The sequence below is a fragment of the Drosophila innubila genome, chromosome X, assembly GCF_004354385.1.
Source record: "Drosophila innubila isolate TH190305 chromosome X, UK_Dinn_1.0, whole genome shotgun sequence".
Classification (NCBI taxonomy): Eukaryota; Metazoa; Arthropoda; class Insecta; order Diptera; family Drosophilidae; genus Drosophila; species Drosophila innubila.
Genome location: NC_047626.1, coordinates 39178913 through 39198048, shown reverse-complemented (window position 1 = coordinate 39198048; position 19136 = coordinate 39178913).

Genomic DNA, 19136 nt, shown 5'->3' with positions numbered 1-19136 from the left:
AAAGTATCTCGCTTAGTGTTTCCACTATTCTAACTAATTAAAACTTACTGGCGCCCAACCACGGTAACTCACGGTTGAATAAATAAATCCCTCGCGTCGCGGATTAATAAAACTAAAATACAACTCACAAGTGAAGTGTAATGCAACACAAATAAGTTGCAAGTAAAAACAAAAAACTAAACCAAACCAACGCAAGTGAAGTGCAACACAAACGAGTTGCAAGTAAAACAAAGCCACCATCAAAGTACACCGAAGCCGCAGGAGCTCTTCGGGCAGCGGAGAAGAAAATAAAGAAGCCTTGCAACAGCAACGGAGCAGCAACATCAACGGAGCAGCAACATCAACGGAGCAGCAACATCAACGGAACAGCAGCACCCGCACAAATAGTCGCATAAATAAGAGAGAGCATGTAAGTGAGCCTTTCGATTAAATACTTGAGATCACATAGGTTTTTAAAGTTGTGAAAAATAAATATTTATGCTAAATTTGTGAGTTTCCTGTTCTTGTGTGAAAAATCATTTCTTCTTTTGGTTTCGTATGCTACGTATCGTAGTAGGTTGAGTCTTATGAGTTATAGAACACGAACCGATTCAGACGATAGCGAATTAGCAGACTTAGTACAAGACCTGTGGCAGGTATCTGAAGTTAAAGCTACCCACTCAGAAGATAATAACGACAAAATGGACGCAAACCAAATGCGCGCGATCATCGATGCTGCTTTAAGATTTCAAGCCGAGGAATCAAATAGAAGAGAACAGCAGATCAGGGCGGAACTAGAAAAGAAAATAGAAGAATTGTCAGGGCGACTAGAGGCAACAAGGTTAGTAACTCCTGAAGTAAAAGTCTACAAAGAGGCGGAAATTATTCCGGGTAGAACTTGTGATGAACCCATGGACGCGGTAAAAAGCTTACCCGACTTTCTTGGGACGCATGACACATACGTAGCTTGGCGACAAGCGGCCCATGCATCGTACAAAATTTTCGAAAATTATGTCGGTAGTTCACGACATTATCAGGCTGTCATAATTATTCGTAACAAAGTAAAGGGACCTGCTAACGCAGTACTGGCTTCTTTTAATACAGTCCTTAATTTCGAAGCGATCATAGCTCGCCTCGATTTCACTTATGGTGATAAGAGACCCATACACGTTATTGAACAAGAAATGGGTACGCTGAGACAGGGACAAATGGGTATCTTAGAGTACTATGACGAGGTAGAGAAAAAGCTCACCTTGCTCACTAACAAAGTAAACATGACCTACGACAAGGATTTAGCAAAGGGCATGTGCGAAAAATTCAGGGGAGACGCGTTACGAGTATTTATCTCCGGCTTAAAGAGAAGTTTGACCGACGTTCTGTTTGCGGCACACCCTTCGGATTTGCCTTCTGCCTTAGCATTGGCCCAAGAGGTGGAAGCCAACCATGAACGATACGCATTTGCGACAAGCTATGCCAGGGGTCAGGAGGACAAACTTAATAGGAATGAGTCACGAAACCAGAGTCGCCACAATTATCAGTCTCAGGAGCAAAAACCCAATGCTCAGAATAACCAGGGCAAAAGCCCAGCATTTAAAAGACAGAAATGGCAACAGAGGTCTGAGGCAGCTAACCCTACATCAGGTAATTCATCAGGGGTGGAACCAATGGACGTTGACCATTCGATGTCCAAATTTAGGCAACCCACGAGCTTTCAAAAGGCTCAAGGCTCTGGAAGAGTTAATCAAAACCAGGGTCAAGCCATGAAACGCTCCAATACGTCCGAACGGGTATCTGGCCAAAGGCGCCAAAGGGTAGACCATGTCTCAGCTGAAACGGATCAAGATACGACTTACAGCGGGAAAGCTGAGGAGAACGTAGCCGAGATCGAAGACGGATCCGATAATGAATACGAGTACGACAGCGCCAACTTCCTTTTTGACAGCGTCAATTTTTTAGGGCAAAGTCCCTGCTGCCGTTCCTTCGGCGAAGAGTAGCGGGGGTAAGCCTTAAACTATTAATCGACACGGGCGCATCTAAAAACTACATCAAACCCTTCGAACAACTAAAAGGTGTAGGCCCGGTCGAATCCCAGTTTGTCATCCAATCCATTCACGGTTCGAACAGCATAACTAAGAAGTGCTTGTTACCGATGTTTGGACAGAAGGCAACATTTTTTATTTTGGATAACCTGTCCACATTTGACGGGATCATTGGCCTCGACCTGTTAAAGCAAGTCGATGCCGCTATCAGCCTGAAAAAAGGTACTTTGGTAGCGGGTGGTGTTCAAGAAAAGATACACTACCATAATTGCAGAGATGTGAATCATTCAAAGATTCTTGACATCGAAGTTCCAATTGCGGTAAAACCGCAATTCTTGCAAATGTTAAAAGATTGTGCAAACGCATTCGCGGACCCTAACGAGTCTCTGCCTTTTAACACGGCTGTTGTCGCCACTATAAGAACAGTGAGCGATCAAGTTGTCCATTCAAAACTATACCCATACCCGCGCGGTGTAGATGACTTTGTTGCCTCAGAGGTAAACGACCTTCTAAAAAACGGCATCATTCGAAAATCTAGTTCACCCTACAACAACCCAGTTTGGGTGGTGGACAAGAAGGGTATCGACAGTGACGGCAATAGGAAAAAACGGCTAGTAATTGATTTCAGGAAACTGAATAAAAACACAATTGCCGACAAGTACCCCATGCCAAGCATAACGATGATCTTGCCGAACTTAGGTAAAGCAAAGTTCTTTACAACGCTCGATCTCAAGTCCGGCTACCATCAGATAACTCTGGCGGAGCAAGATAGGGAAAAAACGGCGTTTTCTGTTAGCGGCGGAAAATACGAATTCTGTCGACTGCCATTCGGCCTGAAAAACGCTGGCAGCATTTTTCAAAGGGCCATTGATGACGTTCTTCGAGAACAGATTGGCAAATCATGCTATGTCTATGTCGATGACGTCATTATCTTCTCCGAAAGTGAAAAGGAGCATGTCAAGCACGTTGAATGGGTTCTCAAAAGTTTGCGGGACGCAAATATGAGGGTAGCCCAAGAAAAGTCACAGTTTTTTAGAAACAGCGTCGAATATTTGGGATTCATCGTGACGAATAATGGCGCAAAAACGGATCCTGAGAAGGTGAAAGCCATCCAGCAGTACGCAGAGCCAGACTCACTTTTCGCAATTAGGTCGTTCCTGGGGTTAGCAAGCTACTACCGCTGCTTCATAAAAGATTTTGCTTCAATAGCAAAACCCCTTTCCGATATCCTTAAAGGTGAAAATGGTTCCGTAAGTAAATACAGGTCGAAAAAGATCCCTGTAAAACTTAACGAGAAACAACGCAACGCTTTTGAGAAACTAAGAAATATCTTAGCCTCGGAAGACGTATTGCTGATGTACCCTGACTACAAAAAACCATTTGATCTGACCACTGACGCGTCAGATTATGGCATTGGGGCAGTTCTTTCGCAAAACGGCAGGCCTATAACCATGATATCACGAACTTTAAAAGACAGGGAAGCAAATTACGCTACTAACGAGCGTGAACTGTTAGCCATTGTTTGGGCTCTCGCCAAGCTTCGTCATTACCTTTACGGGGTAAAAGACATTAATATCTTCACGGACCACCAGCCACTTACGTTTGCGGTGTCCGAGGGAAACCCGAATGCAAAAATCAAGCGTTGGAAAGCACGCATTGAAGAGCTAGGGGCAAACCTTTTTTACAAACCTGGTAAGGAGAATCACGTGGCTGATGCCTTATCACGACAAAAGGTAAATGCGCTCGAGAATAATGAGCCTGAGTCAGACGCCGCTACTATTCATAGCGAGGCATCCCTGACCTACACTATTGAGACAACCACCAAGCCGGTCAATTGTTTCAGAAACCAAATTGTCCTCGAGGAGGCCAGGTTTCCCTTAAAGAGAAATTTCATCCTGTTCGGAGAAAAAACTCGACATGTAATCAACTTTGTCGATAAAAATTCCCTTATTGACATTGTGAAATCAGTGATCAACCCAAATGTGGTAAACGCGATACTTTGCGAGTTTCCAACACTGGCCCAGATTCAACACGAACTGGTCAAATCTTTTCCCACTACAAAATTCTGGCATTGTAAGAACATTGTCAACGACGTTTACGATAGTGGGGAGAGAAGGGAAATCATCACCACTGAGCATAATCGCGCCCATAGGGCCGCCCAGGAAAATGTGAAGCAGGTAATGAATGATTACTACTTCCCAAAAATGACCAAACTCGCAAACGAGGTAATTCTCAATTGTAAGGTTTGTTCGAAAGCGAAATACGACAGACATCCAAAGAAGCAGGAACTTGGACAAACTCCAATCCCTTCACGCACCGGGGAGATGCTACATATCGATATCTTCTCGACAGACCGGAAATACTTTCTAACCTGCATTGACAAATATTCAAAGTTCGCTACTGTTCAGCATATAGCGTCCCGGACGATCGAGGACATTATACCTCCATTGCTCACTATTATGAACTTTTTTCCCCATGCAAAACAAGTGTATTGCGACAACGAGCCTTCACTCAAGTCTGACACTGTAACATCCCTATTGTTAAACAGTTTTGGGGTTAATACTGCAAACGCGCCTCCGTTGCACAGCACGTCAAACGGCCAAGTTGAGCGCTTCCACAGCACTCTTCTAGAAATTGCCCGATGCCTCAAATTGCAGAGAGGCATCAGCAACACGGTCGAGCTAATCCTTCGGGCTACGATCGAGTATAATAAAACAATTCATTCGGTCACCGACAGAAGACCAGTTGACATCGTGCATAGCAGCGGGCCGGAAGCCCATCAAGGCGTCAGGATAGGATCGAAAAGCACAACTAGTGCAAAATGCTCGAATCAACCAGGCTAGACAGAACAGGGTTTTCGAAGTAGGCGAAAAGTCCTCGTCAAGACAAACAGGAGGTTGGGGAATAAGCTCACACCATTGTGCAACGAGGAGAAGGTAGAAGCGGACTTGGGGACAACGGTCCTCATTAAGGGGAGGGTGGTCCACAAGGACAACCTCCGTTAGGTTTACTGTTTAATCATTAAGATAGATTTAGACTTTATTTCGAAACTCCAACTGACGGACAATTACATTACAGGACCAACTGGACAACGATGTACGGAACGATACTGTTAATGCTGACTACAGTAACGGCACGAATAACGGACTACTCACACTCGAACTATATTCCTGTCACGGACGGGGACGTACTCGTATGGAGGGACTACGACTTCTTGCACCACACTACGAATCTTACAGAGTTCACCCGCATGGCTGACGAGACCGAAAGGCTGACGGAAATGTTTCCACAATCTCACATGCGCAAGCTCTTGGAGGTGGACACTGGACATGTCCGGGACTTGTTGGCAGCTCTCAGCGTTCATCACCGACTAGCGAGAAGTTTAGACTTCTTAGGGACAACACTAAAAGTAGTAGCGGGAACGCCGGACGCGCATGACCTAGAAAACATTAGAATAACTGAGGCTCGACTAATAGATTCCAATAGCAAACAAATCGAAATTAATTCTAGGACTCAAAGTCAAATTAACCTACTAACTGATACGGTCAACAAGCTAATCAAAATTTCAAAAAATAAACAGATTGATACTGCCCACTTATACGAGACATTACTAGCCAGGAACAGGATTCTCATTAACGAAGTTGGCAACCTTATGCTAACGATCACTCTTGCTAAATCAAATGTAATTAACCCAAACATATTAGACCATGCCGATCTCAAGTCCATTTTAACGAACGAGCTCACAGGGACTAGTGTTACTGACCTTTTAGGAGTTTCTAGAATTAAGGTTTTACAATCACCTAATGTAATTAAATTTATCATAAAATATCCTAAGGTTAGCAAGCTCTGCCGTAAAATAACAATCTTCCCCGTCACTCACAACGAATCCGTTCTGCAACTTCAAGACAACATAGTAGCAGAATGTGGCAACCAAATACTAGCGGTCACGGGTTGTATCCCAACAAGCACGGCAACATTCTGCGAGGAAACAGCTGAGGACACATGCGCCCGAGGTCTTAATGCAGGAGACATAGCGCATTGTAGTACGCAGCCTAGCCACTTGGACCCAGTCACCGTGGTAGACGAGGGAATCCTAATCATCAACGACAGGCCAGCAGTCGTCGTATGTGACGGAAGCAAGGAGGTTAGCGTTTCCGGAACCCAACTTTTGACTTTCGACTCATATGCTCTCGTAAATGGGACGAAATACGTCAACCAAAAAAATATCCAGGAGAGGTTCCCTGAAGTTGCGTCAAACCCGTTGCTCAATATTACTGGACATGACACCATCCTAAGCCTTCCCTACCTGCGCCGCCTAAGTGAAGACAACCTTAACTACATCAAGATGATCAAGGATGATGTCTCATCGGAATCGAGATTCGCGCTGGCAGTTGGAATGGGCCTTGGAGTCTGTGCCATAGCATGCGGCACCGTGTTCCTGTGTCAATTCATAAGAAGACGTCGGAACGCCCAACAGATCGTAGAGCTGGTGAAAGTGTTGAACGCGACCGAGGACGGTCGGTCTTCGAAGGGGGGAGTAGTTAACTACGAGCTTCCCGCTAACCGAAGCAGAGAAGAGAATTTGCCACACGCGCTCCCCAGACTTGCTGACTCAACGTTATCAGTGGTCAGCGAGTTAGCGTAAACAAAAGCGTCAAATTCGGCAAGCTCCATCGGTCAACAACTTGCAATTATGTTGCCCAACATCCGCTGGGTAACGCGACACTATGCACGAGGCGCTTACGCTGCATTACCGTGGGACAGCAATGTGAGGTTGACGGCTTCAGCGGCAGCGCTGCCGGCGAGCTTAGGTTAGACGTTAAGCTTTTATGTTCTTTAGATTTAGATCTTATTTTGTATCACCAGGAAGCGTATCGCTCGAATAAACGTTAACAAAAGTATCTCGCTTAGTGTTTCCACTATTCTAACTAATTAAAACTTACTTACATGCTGTCTCGCCCGCACGTTTGATTTGCCATGCAAATGTAATTATTGAATTAAATGTAAATTCCGAAATAACTTCTTATTTATGGGTCAATCGCTTTGAAATTTTAGGGTCGTTTAATACGCATACTTCTCAACTGATTGTTTAGTAAGGGAGTGCTATGTCAAAAATTGCGCCTGTAAATCATTTTGTGCAATTTGTGGGATTAGGGGGCGTGTTATCAAAAATTGGAAACAAACTTGACCTGCGTATGGTATTCACAAACCTGCACTCCAAATTTGAAGTCTCTAGCACTTATAGTATCTGAGATTGACGCGTTCAAACAGACGGACAGACAGACGGACAGAAGGACAGACGGACAGACGGACATACAGACGGACAGGGCTAGATCGACTCGGCTGTTGATCCTGATCAAGAATATATATACTTTATGGGGTCTGCCACCCCTCCTTCTGCCTGTTACATACATTCTGCCAAACACATTATACACTTTTTTGCCCATTTTCAGGGTATAAAAAGCGAAAATTGGCATTGTGCACTGTGAGCAAAAAGGGTGAGCTTCTTTGTACAAAAAAATTACTTTTTGCGCAGTGCCGAATGCCAATTTTTGCTTTTTTTTTTATTAAGTTATATTTTTAATTTAAAATTTTTAGATTAAACAGAATTTTGCTCGTCACAAAATTGGATATCAAAAAATTTGGGGCTAGAAATTGCTTTCGTCACTAGACTTTTACCTCGTGTAAAGGTTTTTTTTGTGGGATTATATATTATCTATAATATTTATATTTTATTAATTTACACGTTAAATATAACTTTCTAACGTGTAAATATATATTTTATTAATTTACACGTTAAATATAACTTTCTAACGTGTAAATTAATAAAATATAAATATTATAGATAATTGCGATTGGGTGACACATTGCATTTAGGTTTTTTGTTTTAAATTTTTTTAGCAAGGACTTCAGCCCATTTAAAAAAAAAGATAACAGCAAACCAACCAGCAACTTTACCAAACCTATGAAGAATACTATTGTAGGCATTGTTTATGCATTGTTTGCATTGTTTACATTGTTTACGGATTGTTTACATTACTACGGATTGTCTTCATTGTTTACGCATTGTCGTCACCAATGTGTAGACATTCAAAAATTAAGTGTAATGGCACAACACTGGTTTGCCACTGCATGTATGTATATGTGTATTGTATATATTATAGATTATAAATATAATTAGATAGATTATATAGATTATAAATATAATTACTCCCGCCATCTTATCCGGTTAAAATGTTAAGGTACGCATAAAAGCCCTCAAACACCTTTCCAATGATATATAAAACATATCTGTAGCTTCTATGGTTTGGAAACTGTTGAGGTTTCAATTTTAGCAGGATTTAGCGTTTTCCCGCTAAACTAGCGGGAAATTGAAAAACTCGTAGAACAAACATTTCTACACTGATAAAAAAATGTTCTTAAATCAAGATTTTGGTCTCAGAACTAAGATTTTTGGTCTAAAAAATGCGTCGAGAACATCAAATTCTTGAATTAAGAGAACACATCTTGATTTTAAGAACATTTTAAATAAGACCAAGTTCTTATTTTAAGAATAAATTATTCTGTTTTAGTAATTTTCTAAATGTTATTTTAATTTGTTACGAGTGGGATTCGAACCGCCGCCTACTGCTTCACAACTGAAGCGGCCTCTCAAACCAGAGCGCCACGGTGCGTGCCATCATTTGTTTGATACGAAATAGTACCTATTTATACTTTCCTAACAATTTAAGATTTTTATTCTTATATTAAGATTTTAAGATTTTTTAGATTAATAATCTTAGTTTTAGTAATTTGGTCTTAAAATAATCTTATTTTAAAAACAAAATATTTAAGATGAATGTTCTTGATTTTAGAAGTTGGTCTATTTTCAGTGTAGATATTCAAAGAGGAATAAATCCCCATCATTACTAAAAGCTTTTTTTAGCGCTTTGATACAAACAGACAAACAAAGAAACTAACTTTTCACTTAATTTTGAGAAGTCCACTAAAAATTTCAAATTTATTTATTTTTTGAACCAGTTAACGGATTTGGTTCATCGAGGTATCAATCGACGCGTATTTTTGATAAGAAAAAAAGTAAGTAATTAAACCAAAAAGCCCCAACGGCTCCACAAGCTGCGATCATACAAATTTTTTCCCTGCCACTTACACCCCCGTATCTCATGACCCAGGTGAATTAGATAAAGTTTTAGTATGCCATTTTCTGAGTTAGGACTAAACCTTTCGATCAATATATAACTTGATCTGATCGGACAGTCGTAGCAAATTTTCCAACTTAGCTGTATATATTGTTAGTCGCCTTTCGCACCCTTCATGCTGCTTTCGTCACTAACGCGAACTGCCGTCCGCAGTGATTATATATTTCTTAATAATTAGGGTATTTTTAGTTAATATTTCTGTCGGCATTAATAATGTCAAGTGATCCTGTACTTAAAGTTCTTATAGAGATCGACAATGTGTTTCAAATGCACTATAATCAGGGGTGACACAGAAAGCAAAACAGCCCGAAAATCTCCTAAAACTCCATACATTTCCATCTGAACAAGCGAGCAAATGAACGAACTAAATTACTCATAATCACGGACTTACCTCTCTCGATCACTTCTGTCATTCGACAAACCGAACTAATTTCAAACCAATAAATACAGCTCCATTATGGTGCACCATAATATTATAATACTAAACCATAAAGTTGGATAGTTACCCAACTTTAATTGAATACAATTAAATTAATATTCAACAATTTTATATAACCTTTTTCCCTTGAGTGCGCCAGCTCACTCTTCTTACGTTGTCGGCATTGTCTAGATTGTTGACATTGCTTACATCGTTTACACGTTTGCAATTTATAGTTGACACTCAATTGTTTACACGTAGATAATTGTGTAATCTACAAGATGTAGTCTACGCGGCACATCTTTGTGGCAAAAACAGTACAGCGGTACGGAACAGTGAATACATTACAAAAGTTTAGTGACCCCTATACACGCATTCATTTATGCACACACACACCTACAAATAATATATATTCTTGGCAGTAAATACAAATAACAAAAACACAATAAATTACAAAACAATCCGCGCAATCAACGACAAACAAATAAACAAAATAATTACAACAATTAAAACAATACAACGTGCGTCGCGTCAAAGACAAAACAACAATTAAACAAACAGCTGACAACAAAGTGTGTTTTGGCAGCGTTCAGCCAAGAGACGGCGACGTCAGTGCTGTCTGGCTGAATTTCTGGTGAGCCGTATCGCTTATTCCCCGCTGTTCCCGGACTGGATTGGCAGTTGTTTATTTAATTTTTATCTTCGAGACTATAAAAGTTAGAGCAACCAAATTGGGTGACAATACTCCGAGGATGTTGACCTATATCAAGTTTATCTTAAAATTTGGCCACGCCTACTTCCGCCCACGTAAATGATATAAAATCTAATGACGAGAGCACTTTTAAAGCTACAGCCTTGAGACCTAACACACAGGATGGGGGGACGAGTACTGAGGTGTGCTGAAAATTTCATAAAGATCGGTTAATAAACAGAGAAGATATTTGAGGAGATATGATATATGGAGGACATATAATCACCTGGATCTCAGAGACAATAACAGCTAGAGCTACCGAATTCGGTGACAATACTGCTATGTTGCGCACGCGATCAAGTTTGCCTTAGAATTTTGCCACGCCCCCTAATTTTCCTGTAATCGACAAAAAAAACTAAAATATCCAAATTCAAGGCCAGTTTAATAGGTAGAGCACACGTTTAGATTACCATCTTTATGATGTATGCTGAAAATTTCATTGCGATCGGATAATAAACAACGAATATATTAAGCAAATAAGATTCGCTTTGCACGCCGTGGTACGCACAGCAGGTACACATGTTATGTTAATGTTATAATAACATAACATAATTTTAGTTATACATGTTACATCAATGTTATATTTACATAGTATAATTTATGTTAGACATGTTATATGAATGTTATGTTAATTAATTTTATGTTAATATACATGTCGGGTTATGCACATAGTCGACCGCCCAGCTGGTCAAACATAAATAGTTAACGTAACATTCTCTCTTTTTTATATGGATAATTTGGCCTACGGTTTCCCTTAAAACTCGCAAAGACACAGCTATTGAAAAAGCTCATTGGCTCAACATTTTGGTGACCCCGACGTGATTTTTCGGTTTTTTGTTAAATATATTTATTTGCTTTGTTCTCGGCAAATAAATTTGGCAAGTTGTGAAGCAATTAGTTACAAACAGTGCATGATTAGCTGTACATTTTCGGTCGGTTCGTGGTTGCTGCTGTGCTTTGTACTTTCATACGTACTTACATACAGACATGTAGGTCATACATATATATATATATAAATTAAATGATTATTAGTTTTATTTAATTAAATGTTATGTTTATTAACATATTCAATATTGGTTACAACACAGTAGTCTGTGAGGGAGTTAATTTGGGCTTGGACTTGCTGTCTCAAGGCATGCCGAATAAGAACTAAAACTAAATTGACAAAAAGAGACTTATGAAGCTACAAAGTACAATAAAAAATATATCAAGTTACACAATGCAAAAATCATAGCGGCTGCATAAACGCTTAGCTTACGCCTCGTGCATCGCCTGCTATGTGAAGACATCCGGCCCAGAGCTGAGTCAGCGTCTGTGCTGGAGTCAAACCGCTTCGCGTTAACTTATGTTAACTACTCCCCCCTCAAGTTGAGGCCGCCCTCGGCCTAACCTATCTCAGCGATCACCTCGTTCACCCCTAGATCCGTAGCCTTCGTCTTCATGATCTGCCGGTAGGTTAAACCGATGCCAAAGACTATGTCACAAGTTATGCCAAGAAGAAGTAACCGTAGGATCGAGTTGATGTTGCCAATTTCGTTCCTGACCTCTTGTATCGTCTCCAGATTACGTTAATTAAGTCGATGAAGATTAGGGAGACTGAGCACGTCCTGATGGCCTGTGACGTTTAGTAGAGGGAAAGCTGCGATGCCTGGGAACCGGTTCTGCACGCTGTTGCGATTAATGTATCTCGCTCCGTTAATGGTGACCCACTTTTTGAAGATGATTAATTGTGTGCCATGCACCCAGGTTACGGTGCCATTATCTACGCAGACTTCCGCCGCCGCATCATTGATGATGACAATTCCATCGTCGTCCCAAGAAACTGCGTCTAGGTTGCTCGGCTGAAGGTCGCAATAAGCTACTCCGCCAGTATGAAGCTCCTTGGCGCATGAGCTGGCTGTTGACCGTTGACAAAACGTCGTTCTTGGGGTGGCTGTGCAGTTTTCCAGCGCGTAGATTTGATCCTGGCATTCGGCGATGATGTTGTTCTCGATTCGCAGCATATGATTCTTGTGAACGACTGGGTAGACTGTAATTTTCTTGCAGCTGTGTTCAATTTTTGGAAAAGAGATTATAAAATATATCATATTTGTGGATTGTAGAACTTTGACGGACGAAACGGACATTAGGTCGGCTATGAAAGTATCTGTGGGCTCTTCAAACCAAACAGATTTTAAGTCGGCGTGATCTAAGATGTTTGGGCTGACAATGTTGGCTTTGGCCAGAGTTATAGCGAGCATAAAGTTCTGCAATTCCATCGACAACATTCTGTTTCTAGCTAAAAGTGTTTCATATAAGTGGCCTGAATCAATTTGCCTGTCCTTTGAGGCCTTCAAAATTTGGTTGACTGTGAGCGTTAGTTGATTAATCTGATCCTGTACTCTAGTGTTTATCTGCACCTGCCTATTATTTGAACTTATTAATTGGGCTTCATTGATCTTTATTTTTTCCAAGTCCACGGCGCCTGGAGTGCCTGCAACTACCTTTATGTCTCTGAGATGTTCAGAGTCTACATTCAGAAGTTTTTTCATGTGTGACTGCGGAAACAAATCACTTAGTTTCGCTGACTCATCCACCATGCGCTCATATTCAGATATGTTCGCTGAATGTCGGACGAAAACGAGCTCCTCCCATACCAAGACCTGGCCGTCGACGATCGGTATGTACCTAGCGTGGGAATAGTCGGGGGCCCCGTGCCGAAGTCTTCGCGAGGATAAGTAGTAGCAGAAACACAAACCTATGGAATGAAAATTACTTTCTTTTTATTTTGAGGAAAAATGTTGAACAACCATCACCGATCTTATTTAACTTATGAATATCGTAAAGCAACCTAATACTAAGACTTATCTAAAGCGGGGTGCCAAGTGGCTTAAAACTTATATCTCTAGCAACCTAATGTAAAAGAAAAACTGCCAAATGGCACACTAAAAATTAAAAGTAGAAAAGAAAACACTACTTTAGGTTGTCTTTGTGGACTACCCTCCCCTTAATGAGAACCGTAGTTCCCAGGTCAGCTTCCACGGCTCTTTCTTCACATAAAGGTGTAAGTTTATTTCCGAGCCTGCGATTAGACTTTACCAAGAATTTCTCTCATACTTTAAAGACCCTATTTTGGCGGGAGTCATTTTCCCTAGCTCTGAGGTTGCCCTGCGCTCTTTTAAGCTTGTTTTGAATCTGCGTCTGTGATTCACCTGAGAGTGAACGGACGACATCGACCGGCCGCTTATTAGTGACCGAATGGATTGTCTTGTTGTACTCTACTGTGGACAACATAATTACCTCTACGGTGTCGCTAATGCTTTTGGCTTTGGCTTTGACTCCCGGGAAGAAATTCATGAGCTGTAATAAGGGCACTTTTAAGTCCTCTATTGTTCTGGACATGATCGGCTGAACTACAGCGAATTTTGAAAACTTGTCAATACAAGTTAAAAAAAATTTTTTGTCAGTTGAGAAGATGTCAACATGTAGCATCTCTCCTGGGTATGAAGGAATCGGCGTCTCACCAATCTCTTGCTTTTTAGGGTGCCTAACGTATTTAGCCCTGGCACAAGTCTTACAATTTTGTACAATTTCGTTAGCTATTTTGGCCATTTTTGGGAAATAGTACTCTGAGAGGACCTGTTTAATGTTCTCCTGGGCTGCCCTGTGAGCTCTGTTGTGTTCTGTGACGAGAATTCTTCTCCTCTCACTAACACTGAAAATGTCCACCACCCTATTTTTGCAGTGCCAAAATTTGGTGGTTGGAAATTTCCGCACTAAGTCGTCCTGCACCAGCGCCAAAGTGTGTAAGTCGCAGTGTAGCGCATTCACCACATCAGGTTTTACTACCTCCATTAGTTCCTCGAGAAGTGATTCTCTGCAGGTAAAACTCAGGGAGTGTCGCCTCTTGTTCCTGAATAGAATAAAGCTGCGCTTTTGTGGAAAACGCGCCTCCTCAAGAATTATCTGGTTCTGGAAACAGTTCAAGGGCTTATCGGTGGACTCGATTGTGTAAGTTAAGGAAAGCTCACTGTGAATCGTGGCAATGCATGATTCATTATCTTGGTGGCTTAGAGCGTTAAGGTGTTGCCTGGATAGGGCATCAGTGACCGTATTTTCTTTGCCTGGCTTGTAGAATATGCGCGCGTTGGATTCGTCAATGCGCGCCTTCCATCGCTTGATTTTAGCGTTAGGGTTAGACTCAGAAACGGCAAAGGCCAGGGGTTGATGGTCTGTGAAGATGTTAAGATCTTTCACTCCATACAAATAGTGGCGCAATTTGCCAAGGGCCCACACGATAGCTAGTAGCTCTCTTTCGTTTGTGGCATAATTGACCTCTGGATTCTTTAGTGTCCTGGAGTTCATAGTGATGGGACGCCCTTCCTGAAAAAGGACTGCCCCTATCCCATACCCCGAAGCGTCTGTCGTTAGATCAAACGGCTTATTGAAGTCAGGGTATCCTCAGATGCCAATATGTTTCGCTGTTTTTGAAACGCACTGCGTTGGAGATCAGAGAATTCGACAGAAATCTTTCTTGATCTATGCTTGCTAATTGACCCATTTTCACCCTTAAGAATATCTGAAATGGGCTTTGCTATTGATGCAATATCTTTGATGAAGCACCTATCATAGCTAGCGAGTCCTAGGAATGATCTCACTTCGAAAACCGTCTTTGCCTCCGGGAATTCCTGTATCGCTTTGACTTTCTCTGGGTCGGTTGTGGCACCATCGCTAGTGACCAGGAATCCAAGAAAATTCACGCTTTTCTTAAAAAATTGTGACTTTTCCTTTGACACCCTCACGTTAGCTTCATATAAGCTTTTTAGTACCCAGTCAACGTGTCTGACATGGGACTCCTTATCTTTCGAAAAGACGATGACGTCATCGACATACACGTAACACGTCTTGCCGATCTGCTCTCGCAGTATGTCAACGATCGCCCTTTGGAAAATGCTGGCGGCGTTTTTCAAGCCGAAAGGAAGTCGGCAGAATTCATACTTTCCTCCATTTACGGAAAAGGAAGTCTTCTCCCGGTCGCGTTCTGCGAGCATGATTTGGTGGTACCCAGACTTAAGATCCAGTGTCGAAAAGTACTTGGCTTTACCCAGGTTTCCCAAAATCATGGTAATAGTGGGCATGAGATACCTGTCTGTAATCGTTCTTTCATTGAGTTTCCGAAAGTCCATGACGAGACGCATGTTTCGGTTACCCATTTCATCCGTGCCCTTCTTGTCAACCACACAAATGGGGTTGTTATAGGTAGAAACGGATTTTTGAATTATGCCATTCTTCAAGAGATCTTGAATCTCTTTATTGACAAATTCAGCTGCGCCCATAGGATAAGGGTACAGCTTAGCGTAGATAGGCTGTTCGTCAACCGTTCTAATGGTGGCTACCACCGATGTGTTGTACGGTAGCGCCTCATTAGCGTCTGCGAACGTCTTTTTCCTATTTATTAGCATTTTTAAAAAATTTTGTCTAATCAGGGGATGTGCGTCTGCGCAATCTATATTAGTGAAACTGACATCCACACATTTGTAGTATAAAATGTGTTCGATACTGTTGCCAAATCTGTGTTGGCTCGAGTTTAGACAGAGCTGAGCCCCGACCTCTGTCAGCAGATCGAGGCCTATGATTCCATCAAATGTTGACAATTCTGAGAGAAGGAAAAAAGTTGCTTTTTTTCCAAACATTGATACATAGCACTTCTCAGAAATTTTGGTAGTGCCATGTATGGAGTGGGTGGTAAATGGGTTGTCGACTGGGCGAACTCCTTTCAGCCCGTGGTGCGGCCGAATGTAGTTTTTCGCCGCACCAGTGTCGATGAGAAATCTCATTTGAGTACCCGCTACTTCTCGCCTGATGAAGGGCAGCAGGAACTTACCCCTAAAAAATTGAGAGCGTCAGAGTCGCCGTCTAAATCATCGGCTATCTTCGCCTCAGCATTTCTAGCTGCCGCTGCATACCCTTCAGCTCCATATCCTTGGCTCTGAATGGTATTATTTACTCTTTGACGCCTCTGACCCGTTGCTCGGTCAGAGGTGTTCGTTCTTTTGAACGCCTGTGGATTGGCCGAGTTGACGTAGGCTAGTGCTTGTGATGGCATCAGCACCTTAGACATTGAAGGGTCAACGTCCATTGGCTGCGGATCATTATTGCCGCTGCTTTGCCTACCACTACGCTGATCGGACTGTTTGGGCTGCTGATGTTGCTGCGGCTTTTGTTGCCGCGTGTAATGGGGGCTTTTTCTAGGGGCAGGCAGTGTCTCGACTGCTTCTGCGCCCTTTTGCCGCTGCGGAAATTGAGGCATTTGTTCGGGTTTTCGAGTCTTGTCCTCGATACTTCTGGCATAGTTTGCCGCGAAGGTGTATCTCTCATGATTGGCCTCGATTTCTTGTGCGAGTGCCAAAGCGGAGGGGAGATCGAGCGGGTGTGCCGCAAACCGAACATCAGAGAGGCTGCGCTTGAGGCCGGAAATGAATATGCGCAAGGCATCCCCTCTAAGCTTTTCGCACATGCCCTTAGCTAGTGCTGCGTCATATGTCATATTTACCTTGTTTATGAGTAAGGTGAGTTTTTTCTCGACCTCGTCATAGTATTGTGGCAAGGTAAGCTGTCCCTGCCTGAGAGTGCCCATTTCTTGTTCTATGACGTGAACTGGCCTCTTGTCACTGTAAGTGAAATCTAAGCGGTTTATGATGGCATCAAAATTAAGGATCGTGGCAAACGAAGACAGAACTGCGTCGGCCGAACCCCTTATCTTGCTTCTGATGGTTATCACCGCTTGGTAAAGGCGAGAGCTGCCATTATATCGTGTGAATATTTTATACGCCACCATTGCAGCCTGTCGCCATGAAACATAAGTTTCTTGTGAGCCCGTGAACTCTGCGAGACACTTGACCGCGTCTAGAGGCTCGTCGCAGCGGACGTTGTCCACGATTTGTATTTCCTCAAAGGTCTCAATCAAATCTGTTACTTTTTCTGTCAACTCGGCAATTTTCCGGTTGAAGCTCTCTTTAAAAGCCGCATCCCTTTCCCTGAATGCCTCTGCCTGTGCTTTGAGCACACCCGAAACTGCTGATTCAACCAAAGCCTTGAGTGGCTGGGGATTCATATCTGTTCTATTTGAACGTACCTCTTCGTATGGGTCCACTCTAATATCGCTACTATCTGAGTCCTCTGAGTCAGACTTTCTAAAATTAGGGTCTCTATATTTTCCGAACGCCTTTCTCATTAGTTAAGGAATATGGCAACTAGCTACAGAATCAGATTAGCATCATTTATATAAAAAATAATCAAAACAAAGTATTTGTCGAAACGATAGGACAGTCAATTGGACAGCCAATTGGATTTGCAGAACAAAATAATCGATGTGCAACAACACTGTTTAGTAAATTATTGAATTTTTTGAGAGAAAAAAATTGTATCTACCTCATGCAGTACTTAAAATATGTGTGAATGAAAAGCTCACTTACATGATCTTTATGAAATTATGCGGTAACGCTAGTATCCTAATATTCGCAGGTGACGCTGTCTCCCTCGCTGCGGTCACGCACAAAAAAAAAAAAAAATTTTTAACGCTGCCCAGATTAGCTTGCGCGCTATTCTGGTGACACACCGCTGCCCGAAGAGCTTCAGCGGCTTCGGTGTATAAAGAAACGATTTGTGTAATTCAATTCACTTGCACTGACCGAGTTGACGTAGGTCAGGTACACTGCACAGCACTAAACGAAGATTACGCTATGTCGAATTTGTTGTAGTATTTAGCGCAGATTTAAATGCGAACGCCGTTAGTGTCACAACACACAACACAAGTTCAGATATTATTTTTATCTATTTAAATGTCTCTTGTTAAGTTGCTTCGCTTAATGATTGTATTGTTCACAACACAAACACAAGATCAGATTTTTTTTTATCTGATTTGAAAACTTTTTGTTTAAATCCACGGCTACGCGACTTGGGACGGAGCGCGATTCGTTACCGTTGGGCGCCAATTAGATGATTATTAGTTTTATTTAATTAAATGTTATGTTTATTAACATATTCAATATTGGTTACAACACAGTAGTCTGTGAGGGAGTTAATTTGGGCTTGGACTTGCTGTCTCAAGGCATGCCGAATAAGAACTAAAACTTAATTGACAAAAAGAGACTTATGAAGCTACAAAGTACAATAAAAAATATATCAAGTTACACAATGCAAAAATCATAGCGGCTGCATAAACGCTTAGCTTACGCCTCGTGCATCGCCTGCTATGTGAAGACATCCGGCCCAGAGCTGAGTCAGCGTCTGTGCTGGAGTCAAACCGCGTCGCGTTAACTTATGTTAACTTATATATATATATATATATATAGTGACATATTCTATGTCTACGTTATACATAATATATTCTATGTCCACGTTATACATAAGTCTAGACACCAAATTCCCCATTCCAATAATGTAAACTTTCACAGGCTGGAACTATAAACAAAGAGTAGCCAAGCCACCCTAAATTTCGCATACCGATAATGTAAACTTTCGCAGGCTGCACTTGTAAACAAAGAGCAGCTAAGCCGGGCTTCTCCCCCATCGATCAGCATTGATCGAAATAACCCACTGTCAGCAAATTTGCGTTCCCAGCCAACGCTGAGTAATTTCGTTCCCAGCCTTTATAATATTGTAAACATTTAAATGCCCGAAATTAGCTTTCGTTATAACGCAAAGCACAATTATCAGTTAGTCTAAAGTTGTTCTTGAATAAATGAACTCGTCGTGTAATATCGCCTTGT